The 15907-nt window shown below is 40.6% G+C and overlaps 1 protein-coding gene across 1 annotated transcript in view; it reads right to left on the bottom strand.

The window, feature by feature from the left end:
- LOC127427255 (tyrosine-protein kinase Lyn-like) overlaps nt 1–2217 on the bottom strand; it is a 29776-nt gene extending 27559 nt beyond the window's left edge. The window contains exon 1 of the mRNA XM_051674778.1: nt 2125–2217. The gene's annotated coding sequence lies outside the window, so the exon portion shown is untranslated. The remainder of the gene's footprint in view (nt 1–2124) is intronic.
- Between the last annotated feature and the right edge of the window lie 13690 nt (nt 2218–15907).

Here is a 15907-nt window from a genome sequence, read left to right on the forward strand (position 1 = left end):
GACCCAGCCTTGGTGTTGCTGTGTCTGGTGCGAGCTTTACGCATCTATTTGGATTGCACGCAGAGCTTTAGAAGCTCCGAGCAGCTCTTTGTCTGCTTTGGTGGACAGCGGAAAGGAAGCGCTGTCTCCAAACAGAGGATCGCCCACTGGGTCATTGACGCCATCGCTATGGCATATCAAGCTCAGGACGTGCCACCCCCTGCAGGGTTACAAGCCCACTCTACCAGGAGTGTGGTGGCCTCCTGGGCCCTGGCCAGTGGTGCCTCTTTGGCAGACATCTGCAGAGCAGCGGGCTGGGCAACACCCAACACCTTTGCGAGGTTCTACAATCTCCGGGTTGAGTCGGCTTCGTCCCGTGTAGTGGCAGGCACAAGCAGGTAAGTTCCGGGAAAGCTGGCTGGGTGTACCGCTTGCGCATAGCGCCTTTCCCCTCCCTTGAGGGGAAGACATGCGTTTTTGACTCTCAGTAGTGTTCACAGACTGTGATCCCTGGATGACTTCCTCCTTAACCCTGTGGCAGTCGAGTTTGCGGAGAAACTTGCTGCCGGCTCAGTAAGTGCGCTGGTAAGGCCCTGTACTGAGGTAGGTGCTCCGCATGCAGTGGTTCCCCATAGGTAACCCCATGTGTTTTATCAGAGAGCCCTCTGCTCCGGTCGCCATGCTTGTAGAAACTCCTCCCCCCTTGGGTAGGACCTACCATGCGACTCTCCACATGACATACTTCCGACAAGAGTTGGTAAGACCATGTGATGTATTTCCACTTGAAGTACCCCCCGGGGTGTGGTCTCCGCGGTGTCTTCCCCTTGGGAGTGACACCCCCCTGATGTAGACACTTAGGGCTCCCAGTCAGTTAACTAATTCCACTCTTTTTGGTGAGAAAAGAGAAGGGAAAGAGGTCTCAGCTGGGCCAGCCTGTCCCTATTTGTTGAGCAGTCGACTTGTTCCTGAAGGACTGTTCAACGCTCATAAAGAGCGTTGGGGGAGGTTACGTGATGTCCTGGTGCGCTGGCTACACGGCACACAGCAGTCTGCCCGTCACATACCGCCACTTCACGTAACACAGTTCAGCTAGTTGTGGTGTTTTGTATAGGGACCCCTAGTGTCACTACATCGACACAACGTCGAGTGAGTGACAGATAGGGAACGTCATGGTTACTTTTGTAATCTCCGTTCCCTGATGGAGGGAATGAGACGTTGTGTCCTTCTTGCCACAATGCTGAACTACCCGCTGAAATGGCCGGGACCTTGTCTGGGCTCCTCAGCACAAAACCTGAATGAGTGGTTGCATACCAGCTCCTTTTATTCCCATATGTCCTGGGGAGTGGCATGCAAATTCCACTCGCCAATTCTCATTGGCCTTTTTTCAAAAAATCTGAGGTGTTTTGGGCTCCCAAGAGTGACCCCTAGTGTCACTACATTGATACAATGTCTCGTTCCTTCCATCAGGGAACGGAGGTTACGAAAGTAACCATGACGATTTGTCTGCTACCAATTAGAGAAGTTGAGGAATCTAAAACTCGTTCCTAAACAAATTAGTGTCAAGTTCAAAGATTGTCATCACAATCTACCCCATTACTGAGGCGGGTAGTAACACTAAAAGAAAAACATGGACATTTTAAATTTTGTGTAGTGTTACAGGTACAACCTTCTGATCTTGCTACGTTACATTTGGTGAACAGCTTGTGTGGATGTTGCATAACAAACTAAACAAGACAACTTGCTGATTCACATGATAGCAGTTCTGTCACTGATCCCAAATCAAATAATAAACCACAACGTTACCTCAGAAATGCTTTTTGCCCTGTATTTTTGAAAGATTTGTAAAGAGACTTTCTACTGTCCCCTCAAGGGGTGATGTGCATGAATTCACCACTGTAGATCATTTCTAATTGGTTAAACTGATAGTGATACAACAACTCACCCTGTACTACAACACTCCCAGGTCTCCTTTATAACAACTCAGGGTATGAGAGGATAACTCTAAAAGTGCATAAATTATTCACATAAGCATTAAAATTACATAATTTTTCATGAAGGCCTTCATAATATCATTTTGTAAAAATACAGATAAGCCAAATCAATACCTTTAATTTTTTAAAAGGTATATTATAGCCTACTACTCACCGAATAATCTGTATTCCAACTCAGAAGAATGAAGCAGACCTGACAGAAGCTACTATTTGAACCACAGAAGTTAAAGTAACTGGATGTTGGTAGCAGTAACAACAAACGTATATAATCACACAAAACAAGGAACTACAAACTGTCAATGTTAAATTTGTTTCTCCTGTTTGAATTTGCATAAAGATGCGCTACAAAGGTCGAAACTGTGTGCACCTGATGCTCTCTCGAGATGCGCTGCTCTGTTGCAGATTAACCACAAATTATCATCTTGAAGTTTTGAATATTCCTGACAGATAACACCTACATTTGGCAAAACCATTAGGCCTACGTATGAAAAAATGCAAGCAAGTAATGAGTTCTTATTTGTGAATTACATCTAGCTATTGATTTTAATTTCTTCCTTTTGAGCAAAACAGCTATGAAATTGATTGATTTAAAGTAAATTGGTCTAATGCTATTAAAGGACATTTTTCAAAAATGACATTAAAGAGCACATTTACACAATGGTGATTCAAAATGCTGCAGGCATAATAAAAAAAGGTGAAAAAAAAAAGCCAAATTTTAAATCACTTAAGAACATGACAATGTTTTAAAAGAAAAAGAAATAAAAAGAAATAGAAGTTCTTTAAAAAAGAAATAAAAAAATTTATAACAAGGAAAATGTATAAATGAATTGCCATAAATTTTAATACAAATGCAGTGCAATTGGTTTAGCCTATAGCCATGTTTTTTTTATGTTACTGAGAACATCTTGTGCTCGTTGGGTCCTTGTTTTTACACAATGTAGCAAATTAAATAAATATTTATGTCCCTTTTTTCTATAAATGAGCACTCCAAAGCACTCTTCTCTCTTAAGAGTTTTTTTTTTGCGATTCACATTTTTGTGCATATCCTCCCCTACTGGGCAGAGAGAATTTATAGTAAAAAGGACATAAATATTGATCTGTTTCTCACCCAAACCTGTCATATCACATCAGAAGACATGGATTAAATGACTGGAGTCTTATGGATTACTTTCTTGCTGCCTTTATGTGATTTTTTGAGCTTCAAATTTCTGGCCACCTATTCTCTTATATTGAATGAACCTACAGAGCTGAGATATTCTTCATAAAATCTTTGTTTTTATTCAGCAGAAGTCATACAAATCTGGGACGGCATAAGGATGAGTAAATGAAGAGAGAATTGTAATTTTGGGGTGAACTATTCCTTTAAGAAGAAAATTCTTCTTAACTACCATTTTCGTGAATCCGACCCCAGATTCGAATCAAAGGGGAATATATTATTAGCAGTGAATAACCACTTAATTTCTGTATTTTCATCACACAAAGCTATTACAGAAAAATGTAATCGGAAAATTAATAAAGGTATATGATGACAGAATTTTCACTTTTGGCTAAAATGTACCATTGCTCTTACAGAGCAGTATTACTTTTCAAATAAATCTTTACTGATTAATTTGTGTGTGTGTAAGGTGTGTGTGTGAGTGTGTAATTGCAACAAAAAGTACACAGACAAAATTTAGGCTTAGTGACAAAGATTTATGAAAGTATGTGAATGAGTAGGAAATACAATTCCTTTTAGGACATTTACATTTTTAAGTACACATTATGCACATTTCAGTAGGTCACAGACACAGTCCATGAACCAAATGTCTTGCTCTTTAATGTAAAACAGAATTGTATTAGAACTTATACTGCCACTAAGTGAAATTAGAGTACCATGGCAGTTGAAATGATGCCGGATAGTCTGACCTCCAGTGGTAAATAAGTGTTAAGAGAGAAATATTACAGTACCAGTTCATGACAAAGAAGCAAAAAACAAAACAAAACAAAAATATGATTAATAATTAAATTATTAATCAAGTGCAATTTTTGTTTTACAATTCAAATAAGTAACAATAAATATCAGCTGCCATTTCGTTGTTTTTTACCTACAGTGAGTGGTTTTACTGTACACAGCTTCCTCACACTCACATATTTATTAGTCAAAGGTTATAATCGCTACTGAAAATAACAACCCAATTTTGTACAAATCTACCTCAACAGAATATACACACATTTCTAACAATAATTGTCTGAAATAAATATATGATCTTTCCCTAGGCGGTGCCAGGCAACATGGCCATACAACAAACAAGCACTGTTGGATGAAGATAAATAACATGACTTGTCTTGGCATCAAAATATGTTTTATGCTTTGAGCAAAAATACTGAAATGACTTATGTTACCTTAAGTGTCCAGATTCTAAAAAGTTAAGAACTGAGTTGCTGCCAGACATTTTTGCATTGCCATGCCTTTTACCCAGCATAATTCACATTTTAACAATAATTTTGTTTGTTTATAGATAAAGCATAGTAAACCATGGCATGATTGACAGATGCATTTTAAAGTACTATATGATGAGGTATAAGTGATGTAGCTTCACATAGTGGTCAACTGATATGGATTTTTAATGGATGATGCCGATATCCATAGAGTGGTGTGGCCGATAAGCCGATATACTGTAATGCTGATGTATAACACAATTTAATATAGTAAATGACATATACATCAAATTGCAAAACAATAAAAATAAAACAAAATAAATAATAAATATGCACACAGTAGTCCAGCAACCATGGATGGCATGTGCGCAATAGCAATCACATTTTCCCTCAAAAGACCGAATCACACTTGAAGCACTTTTACTTTGAAGTTTCTCTCACATGCTAATGCTAGCAATCACCTGACATCTTTCAGTTTACACAGCCTGGATCGCCTGCTGGGAATGTCATGGACAAACCGTCATGCAACATTCGTGAGTCAGAGGAACAGAGTTTTGATCCAGGATATTATAATACGTGTTTCAGAGGAAAATGCTGGATTTGTGCAGCATTGTGAGATTGGTGAATTACATTTGTTTAAACTTGGTATCCACATATTTGCAGACAGAATATGATAGCAGTTTTATTGATATTTACCTTTATATCATTACAACTGTCAAGACAGTTAAAAGTGACAAGTAACACAATCGCAAGCAACAACAAAATGAACCGTGATTGCTCGTTTACATGTCTCAGATGGGTCCTTTACATGCAAGCAGGCAATTCTTTGCGCCCTTACGACTTGAGAAACTAATCGGCAAAACGGAAAAATGTGTCGGCTGATGCCTATGATTTGAAAATTCAGAATATCAGCTGATTTATCGGCCTCTGCAATATATCGGTCGACCACTAGTTTCACATTAAACACTATCATTCATAACACAGACAGCTGTTTCTCTAGTCAGGGCCGAATATTTAATCTTCAGCTCAGTTCTGTCCTCATCCAACCTTTATACTCTCTTGATTTAAAGGGATCTATTTAAAAGGATAATTCACCCAAAAATGAAAATTCTGTATTTTACTCACCCTCATGTTATTCTAAAACTGTATGATTTTTCTGTCCTCCTGTGAAACACAAAAGGAAATGTTAGGCGCAATGTTCACATTTTGGCAGAGGCTGCCAAACATCTCATTTTGTTTTCCACAGGAGGCAGACAGTTATACAGGTTTGAAAAAGGTAGGCTGAGTAACTGGACAAAATTTTAATTTTTGGGTGAACTGCCTATCCCTTTAAAATACTAAGCTCTCATAACAACAGTCTTATGTCCTCAATTTGGGTTCATGTTGGTGGCCATTGCCAGTGTTAAGGTGAGGACTAAGGTTGATTTAGACTATCAGACCAGGCAAATAGGTTATTTCACAAGTTTAGGCAAGTTTAGAGAATGGGGCAGTGCTGTCCACAAAACATATATAGTATCTCCAGTGCATCAGGTTCTGCAGAGCACCTTATGACCTCTGTTTGTGCACTCTGTCCTTTGGTTGGCTGGGTAACTACTGGAGGTGTCGTTTTGATCACTGGATGCACCTTAGTAGCTGCTTTTTTTATGTCCGGTGGGCTGAAAACAGTTAGAATGCTATGTTTCTCAGCCCAACATTTAGGTGGCTCTGTAAGAGGAGTCACCTTGTTCTCTGTTTTCCTTTTTGGAGTGTCAGTTTTTTGCTCATCTGGCTCTAGCTCAGAATCATTGGCATTTGGAAGGTGAAAGTAGGTGAAATTCGTCCCTTGAGTCCCAGCAAGTTCCACATGTTCTGAAAGAGCTTTGTCAGGGGTTGTAGGGCCAAATAAAGAGTATGGAACATCCTCTTTCCCAGAATCATGCTCTGGTTCAGCCAATGCAACCTTTTTTACATTCGTGGGTGTGTCTTCAGGCTCTGGGGACGATTTGGGACTTGTTTCCCTAAGTAACCAGCGACCCTTATCAATGAGGACTGCATCCTTGGGTCCCACCTGAGCGTTCAGTGTGACACTATGTGTTGGCTCATTGAAGCCATCTATTGAGCTCGTGGCATTGAAATATGAAAGATCTGATATAACATTTGTACGGCTTTCATGGGTAGAGGCAAGACTGGTGACATGTGTACCTCTGAGACCTTCTGTTTTCCTGGCCTTTTGAGTCGAGGGAGTTCTCTTCTCATCAGAAACAGAGCCTTTTCCATAAAGGCGCTCAATTGTTCTTTTTACGTAACCCTTGGCAATGGCCAACCTGCACGTGTCTTTATCTTCTCTTGATACCTCTGGGGATGTCGATGACTGGTGTTCCCTGCTGTCAGAAGATTCAGGCTGGTAATCTGACAAATCAGAACTTGGGCTTGTCAGCCGTGTCTGTCCATGCTGCATGTCTGCGTTGCTCTTCGCAAGAAACATTTCTCGAATGGATTTCACTCTGTTGATCTGGATGTTTGCCTCTGGTTCTGTAGCCAAAATGCTGTTTTTAGAAACATAGCTGAATGCTAATGAAGATGGTACAGCATCGATAGAAGCATTCTCAGTGGGCTTGATAATATTTGGTGCCTCTACATTTTTTGCATTCATGTGGTTCAAGAGTCTTTCACCAGACATCTGAGCAGGATTATAAGGCTTCCTGTCCACTGTTCTTTCTTGGTCTTGTAGATTACTGATAAGTTGTGCCACTGTATTTTCTCTTTCTTCCTTGAAATCAATCTCATATTCTTTGTACTCCTCAATGAATTCCTCTGGAAGTTCCTCAAAGTTCTGTTGATAGATGGTGTAGCATTCTGGTGGCTCTATGATTACACGTTCCTCCTCTGAATAAGTCATACTTTCCATACAAAAGTCTTGATGTGTTTTTGAATGTTGGACCTTATCCATTCCCAAATTTGGTTCAATGTGAATAACATGAGGAATACATTGTTCTTCAAATGCACTGTCGTCAAACTGGTCTTGTATTGGAAATGCCTGACACTCACTTTGCAAATGTCCCAATGTCTCTTCATCTGAGTGCATCTGTTTTACTCCATCATTTAGCAAGGGACTTTCCACAGCAAGATTTTCTTCTTCATTGAAAGATCTTTCCTCAAGCCCCTCATCACATCTCCCATCCTCTCGTTCTTGATTGAACTTGTCCTCTTCCGAGGAAGTTAGTTTTTCTTCATAGCAAACCAGAGACACTTCTTCAGCTCTATCTTTATCTACCACTTTATCATTTACCACTTTTCTCATCACCTCTTCTAGAGATTTTGGATTCTCTACTTCAGAGCTGTTTTCTTCAAATGTACCTCTTCCCTCATCAATGATCCTTTGTCTCTCTACTCTCATCTCATCCTCCATTTCCTGATGTTTTTCGACTGTTTCTTCTTTGTGTCTTACTTCATCGATTCTGTATTCTGTTCTCTTGAAAACCAACTCTCTTTGCATCTCCGCCCCAAAGCTAGATTCACTAGATGGCATGTCCTCACAGATATCTGAATAAGGTATAGAGGTACAATTTTCTATTCTCTTTACATTGTAGATGTTCTCATCTCTTAAATCTTTCTGGTGAATATCAGCCATTGCAACAATGTCTTTTTGTGAAGTGCTGCTCTCCATAATGTGTGCATTTACTGCTCTATCAATAACTGAATGAACATAAAGATTCACATAATCCTCCAGCACAACATCTAAGGAACTAATCATGTCTTCTCTGGGGTGAAGCTCTGAAAATTCACTGACATTCACTTCTGGGAGTGAATCTCTAACCTCAGTGTTTTCATCCTGATTGCATATCACATACTCATCTACACTGCTGAAGGCTGCTAGCTCTTCTCTGACCCTTTCTGGAACACCTAAATCTCCCATTAACCCTTGGATAGCCTGCTCTTCATCCTCTGAACTCGATCTAAGAAGGGACTCATTCCCAGTGGAGTCTGGTTGGACAATGAGCCTCTTATTGCTCAGTTCTTGGAAGCCCTTCCAGCTCTGTAGGAACTGAACAGATGCTGAGGTGTGCAGGTCTTTCAAACTAGCCCGCAGCTGCTCTGCATCTTCTACTCCTCCTAGTTCCTTTAGAGATTGGAGCATGGACATAGCCTCAGAGCAACATAGATTGTTCTCAGTCTGACGGTATGCATTTAAGTACTTTAAACCATCCTTTAAAGTCATAATGACAAGGAAGGCAAGGAGTATTCTGGAAGAGGAGCCAAATGTAGATGCCATGTGCAAAGAAAAATCTGGCACACTTTGGGTCTTCTTCAAACACGATATCCGCTTGTGCCGTGTGATCTCACAAAGTGACTGAATAGAATGGCAAAGCTGATCAAGCACAGGCTTCATATCTGGCCTGACAGCCATTTTGACTGTGTAGAACTTTTCTGCTTGTAAATCTATCTGTTCTGTTTGGGGCTTTGTTTGAATATCATATGATCTATTTTCAGATTTTTCTTTATCATTTGAAGATGATTTAGTCTTTGACTCAGAAGGCTGGATTTCCTTTTTCTTTGATGAGTTATCACTATTTAATTGATTTGTTTCTAAAAGTGTTGGCTTTTTGTTCAAAAGTCCGAGGAGCTCTTTCTTATCAACAATGTCCTTTGTTGATGGTGCTGTTTTCTCTACAGTTTGATTATTGAACAATGATGCTTTTACCATTGTGTTGTTTTTGGGTATAGTTTCTAATGAGGGCTGACTAGGCAGTGGAGTGTCTTGCATAGTATCTATTGGAGATTGTATCTTTTTAAGAAGAACTTTGCCTGTCTTTTTCAAAGATGTTCCTGTAGCTGATTGACTCTTTTCAAATGTAGAATTTAAAGAATGGGAGGACTTTTTCAAAGTCAGCTTTCTAGGCAATGGTGACATTTCATGGCTCAAAGGGGTCTTACTTAATGAGGTACTTTTTGGCAACTGTTTATTAGGAAAAGTGATCTCAAATGCAAGAGGACTTTGAGATGTGGCATTTGTAGAAGAAGAGTTAGTTGATACTGCAGTCTTCTGAACAGTATTAATATTGATTATTGAATTCTCAGTTGCCCCGTCTACTCCCTCCACGGTTTCACAATTTATCTCTGTCACTTCTGTTAAGGGTTCGAGCTCATGGCCAGTATGAAAGCTGCTTGTGTTTTCTTGTGGTTCTTGTGGAATTGGTTCGCATTGACTATTCTGTAGCCAGAGTTCAACGTATTCGTTCATTAGAGAGGATGAGGAATTGAGAGGAGGAAGACACATACTTTGACTGATCTTTTGAGTCTCTCCTTGAGAACCACTCACCTCATACATTGATGTTTGTCTTGTTAACGTACCTTTGCTGTGTGATGCATAAAGCAAGTTTGTTTTTGCAGAGACTTGGATGGGGGTTTCTTTTTCAAACAATAACAGGGTTGAATCTCCTCTTTTCAGTTTAACACTACTATCTAACTGCTCTGTTTGAGGCTTTAGAGATACACTTCCATTTCCACCATTATTCCTCCCTTTGAAAAGTTTTTGAACTGCTTTGGCTCTAAAATGCTCTTTACGTTTCATTGCTCCTTTTTGGTTCAAAATGTCAGCTCTTATTTTCTTTATTTCTTTCAAAATGTCGGCTTTATCATCCTTTTGTTTTCTTTCTGGAGTAGCAGTCTTAAACCAGTTATTCTTTTTCACAATTACTCTCACTGGCTTCCTCTTTTTGGATGTACTAGGAGTTGAAATTCCTTGAGATACCGATGCTTTTGTGGATGCTGTAACAGGTGGAGGATAAGTTACTGACTCCTTTCTTGCATTGAAAGTATGGGGTTTAATAGTTTTTTCTTGTCTCCCAATTGACTGACATTTGGTGGAAGCCAAGGCCAAGGTCTCAGATTCCATATCTTCACCTAAGGAATGGACTGTTTTATCTGAGGATGCTGGGAAGACAGTGTCCGTAGATGGTGATGAGTCATGAGGTGAACTACTGAAGTCTTGCAAATCAAGTTGAGAGTTGCTATATAGGTTTTCTTGGCAAGTCTGCTTTTCATAGATGTGTAATACTTTCTCATGCACCTCCTTCCCATTTTCCTGGAGCTGGAGAACCTCTGAAGCTCTGTAGCTGCTGGACTGTAGCCATGTGGTGGTGGTGTTGTTGTTGTTCATTACAGATGACAAAATGCCTCGAGGCTTGGGTACAGGACGGCTAGAATGGCGAACCATGCAGTATTCCTGCATCATTTCTCCATTGTCCAGCTCTTCCTTGTAGGAGTACGAACTGTTCTCTTGAATTTCTGTTTCAGTAACAGTCCTGATGCTCTCGATGGAAGATTGTTTTTGTTGTACCTTGTGCCACCCTGGAGAGTGGGTAGAGCCCCCTTCACTCCTTATCTCGATGCTTGCTGCACCTCCATTGGTTTCGCTATATTCATTTGCCATACTGCCTTCCTCATGGCAAGAGTTGTTGCTACCTTTAGGGTCACACTCGTTTACCTCTATGGTTATGGGGTCATTGATAGGGGGCAAGTTGTCGGGTAAGTGAGCGTCCATATTAGGACAGGAATCCGAGACTGCTTTAATTTGATTGACCACATTGGAGCGACTCACTGTGGTGGTCCAGTGAATGGTTTCCTGCTCTTTAATAGTGAGGCGTACCTTCATTTCTACAGTCATACTTCCATCCTGATTGACTCGGAAGGATTTCTCGATGTCATCGTCAGGGGGTATGTGTATATCAGCCTCCCCATCACCATCCACACAGGTGATCATGTCTGTCTCAGCAACTGACTGAAGATGCTGTCCTGACTCTATTTCCATAGAGCCAGTTGGATTACTTGGAAAGTCAACCATGCTTCCTGCCATACTGTGTTGTATCTGGTTCACCAAGTAGCGTTCAGAGGATGGGGAGAAGAGATGAGATTTGATGCTGCTGAACTTCTTTTTCCCTTTAAGATATTGAAGAAATGGCAATACAGTTTCATGATGTGTTGACAGATGTAGAGGTTCAATGTGACCAGACGTTGTTTGGCCAGGTCAAGACAGTAGAGAAAAATTGCGAGGGAGAAAAAGCATACAGACACACAGATTAGAGCTAGCAGATATGCTATAATCCACATTGAAGGATGTAGGTCACTGTAGGTATTATAGCAGATATGAATGTCTCAGCACTTGTCTCAAGCCAGTCTCAGCAGTAGATTAGCTTGAGATTCAGTGTTACACATTAGACAACTTTTTTTTCAATTGGGATATAACAAAAAATTCCTAAAAGGATAGTTCATGAGAAAATGAAAATTTTCAACAAGTTGTCATGTTGCTTGGCCTCATTTTGTTACAAACTCATATGACTTTCTTTCTTATGTTGAACACAAAAGGATATGTTAGACAGAATGACAGCTTCAGTCACCACTGACTTTCACTGCATATTTTCTTATACAAGTAATGTGAATTGTGACTGAGGTTAACATTCTGCCTTATATCTTCGTTTTGTATTCCAGTATCAAAGTGTGAATAAATGATGACTGAATTTTCATTTTTGTGTGAACTATTCCTTTAGAGAATGTTTTAGATTTGCATGCATTTATTGAATGCATTTAATGTTAATTTGTCTACATCATTATATTAGTTGAGCTCTGTACTGGAATGAAAGTAGAATGAATTCAACTTACTTGCTTTTGGACGTAACCTTCCCACTCTTTTAGCCGGTAGCCATGTTGGTGGAGATGGCTTCTGTATATCATAGTTTCTTTTTTTGAAGGGTTCTCGGCCTGCAGCCACCAACACTCCAGAACATAATATCAATGCAGGAAGTCCATCCACCTATGATAATGCAAAAACATATTTTCTTTATACTGCATCAGCAAACTTCCATCTTTAGACAAAAATTTAAGCTTTTTGTTTTATTTTTGGCTCACTTCCAATGTAAGCTCCACCCACCAGTTGTCTTCCCAACTAATAAAAATACAGATTTATGTCATGACTTTACTGCAGATTCCTAGTAGTTTTTAATCATTTGCTCCTGGATAGTGAGTACCTTTGCTTGTCTATGCTTTGATTCAATTCCTAGATGGGGAGATTCCTATATCTTTTATATGTGTTAACTTTTTGAAATCTATCTACATATGAATAAGCCAAAGACAATTTGACAAGTCAGATACAAGTTGTGATCATGTTTTACAGAGGACGTAAAGATAACATTCCTAACAAAACTAAGAGGTGGTTGGAGCTCTAAATTGCGTGTTACTTATTCCCCTCTCCACGTTAAATCCCAGCTTGTAATGCAGTATAATAGGATGAGATCGTAAAGAGGCTTAGTGCTGCTGGGCAACCAGTCTCCATCGATCTGTGAAATCTATGTTCATTTAAACACTGCGTCAGCCTGCTCACACCAGAGACACTATTGGCATGAACTGCCTAAAATGGATAACTACATGTGAATTGGGTAAATGCAACCCAGTAAACCTACATAATGTACAAAAAAATATATATTTCCCAGAGGTTGTTCTTTCACGTATTGGAGCTCTCAGATATGTTTTATTTTTCCCAAGTGTCAAATTTGTCTTTAGGAGAAATGAAAAGAGACACAATTTAGTATCGAAACATAGTTAGAGTGTTACTATGTGCATAGTCTAGCTCAGAAAATTTGGTCATGGAAGAATTTAATGAGAAATGTTTTAATTCATATCGGGATCTCTGACTTTTGGGTTGCAGTGTTTGGTGTCTTGGCAAATCTGGGCACAGCTTATGACATTGAGCTTTCAGAACATTTCTGAAATTAGAGGACACGCGTATGAGATCACCAGGCCTTTTTCTCAGGACTGAAATTGAAAAAAGTAGGTTGACTGTCTTTTGGCTAAAATCAGTCTGTGCTTACAGAAATTCAAAACACTGCCCCTAGTGTCCAAAGCGGTAAGTGTTGTTGGGCATATGGGCATGTGTGAGCACCAATTTTTGAGTGTCATGTCCACGGAGGGGTGAGTTGTAAAAAAAACAAGTTATGAAGCAAGTTTTTTTCAGCTCTACTGGCAGTAATACAGTGAAGAGGAATGCGTTTTTTTATAAGCTGCACCCCAACCTAAACCTTAACCTAACCATCAGTGGAGTAAAAATGTAATGAGGGAAAAATGCAACCTCCAAATCGTGCTGGTCACTGATTATGCGGATGAACCTGGTTCTCCCACATTGCTGACATGGCGCGCTTCCTGTCGCACCACAGGGGCAAGTAAACACACTGGAACCAGGGGTGGCATTTGCGTATGGCAGTTGCCATACCCTAGCATGCAGACAAAATGGGGAAAATATAGTATACGCCTCATTAAGATGCAGTCTGCTCATTACTTCAGTCTGTGTCGGCCTCGTTTCCCCAAACCATTATAATAACCATTATTATATCATAGTAATGACCATACGAATCATCTTAGAATTATGGGCTGTTTCCCAAAGGCATCATAATTTAATTACTTGAAAATGGTTGTAGACCTAGTGTTCTGGAGTAAGGACATATCTGACTTATGCGGACACCTACAGGACAACTGTGAAATTACACCTCATTGGGCTGAATGGAACCAATGCAAACATGTCTGATGGGATATGACGCTTGTCAGTGAGTCGCCATTATTTGGCCGATTCTCGGTCGTGTTTTTCTTGTGTGTTTTCCTTTTGTCGCGTGAATGGCTTAATTTATGTTTCTATGGGAAACTATTTGCGCTGTTCACGAGCTGATTATCGGCACCTGCAGCTTAACTCGGTCTATTTATACCCTCTCGTTCTCGTATCTAGTTCCAGATTGTTCGTTAGTGTAGCATCTCAGTCTCGTCAGTCAGTCGGTCTTGACCTGTTTTGCTCTTTGTTTGTCTTCTGCCAGTTTGTTCCAGTTTGCTGCTATCGGTTGGATTATCATTCTGAGGACTGTCTTGTCAGGTTAGGTTGAGGAAAAGGCAGGACTCAAATGCAGAGTAGCGATTAGGGCTTTTATTTAACAAAAATATAACAAAAACAAACAAAACTACCCCGAAGGGGAAAAACAAACACAGTCCAGGGTGACAACACAATGACAGGCTGGGCAGGAATGGGGAACCAACAGAAATCTGACTGGACAGGAACACGACCGACAGAGAACTAACAGGGGACATAAACACAAGCAACATCCCACAATGAACTGGCACCAGACAGAGCACAAAGGGAGATTATAAAGGGAGAGAAATCAGGAGGGTAACAAGGAAAAAACGAGGAGGGCAGGTGAAAACAATCAACTAATAATCAGACAGATAACAAGTCAAATGAGAAAATACAAAACCAAGTGCATTCACATAACACGAGACAAAACACAAGTGCCTGGACTATAAACCAAAACAACCGAAGTGGCTGAATCCAGACACAAGACATAAAACAGACATGGAACACGTATATGTCAGGGCTTTGCCACAAAGGGGAAAAACCCCAAAACTAAGGGCAGAACCCTGATATGTCTGTTGGATTTACTCACCTTTGGAATACTTACTGATATCATCTATTCTCCGCCCGGGTGTCCTGAGTTGGTCATCACTGTCTTCATCCTCACCTCTGCCACATTGTCTCCAGTTACCTGTAACCTGAGTCGGAACTCTTCACTGTTTACTTTAATCTACTGTGTTTTCAATAAACTGTTATTTGTTTCTCAGCATCCCTGAGTCCTCCACTCATTTTGTGACAGAACAATCTGGCCAAGAATGGACCCAGCAGAGGACAACTCTCTCCATACTGTAATCGACCAGCAGGTGGGGCTCCTTGGTCATCAGCAGGACCAGCTCAACACTGCTACTCATGCCATTGAAGAGATTGCAGGGAGGATAGCCGAATGCTGCAACATTGACAGATCTCACCCAAAACCGGTGCCACCCCCACCAGTGCCACCACTTCTCCCACTACTGTCTCTTCCATCAGATCCTCCGAGCCCTGGTTTAATCCGCCAGCATCATACTATGGTGAGCCCAAGACTTGTCGATCATTTCTGTCACAATGCTCTCTGGTTTTTGCTCTCCAACCATCGTCTTTTTCCACTGAGAATGCTAAGTTTGCTTATGTGATCACACTTCTCTCTGGCCAGACTCATGAGTGGAGAACTGCGGTTTGGGATAACGGACATCGGTGCTGCTCGTCCTTCCGCACCTTTTTGGATGAACTGTGTAAGGTGTTTGACCGTGCTGCCATGTGCTCGGAGGCAGCGAGAGTGCTTTCAGAACTTCGTCAAGGCGACAGGTTAGTGTCGGTCTACTCTATTGAATTTTGCACTCTCGCTGCATCGTGCTGCTGGAACGAGCAGGCACAGTGGGAACAGTTCCTGAATGAGCTTTCCGACCAGGTTAAAGATGAGATTTATGCTCTGGACCTCCCTAAACGCCTCTGATCTAGTTCAGGGGACGGCAACCTTTTTGACATGGGGTGCCATTTTTTATTTTTCTGGTCAATGGCTGTGCCATTCTTTTATTTTTCATTACAAATGATATCAGCATAACAGTTTGAGTGAAAAATTTGTGCAAAAACCGATGATTATGATATAATCATGATCCTG

Source organism: Myxocyprinus asiaticus, chromosome 1 (assembly GCF_019703515.2).
Source record: "Myxocyprinus asiaticus isolate MX2 ecotype Aquarium Trade chromosome 1, UBuf_Myxa_2, whole genome shotgun sequence".
NCBI classification, from domain to species: Eukaryota; Metazoa; Chordata; class Actinopteri; order Cypriniformes; family Catostomidae; genus Myxocyprinus; species Myxocyprinus asiaticus.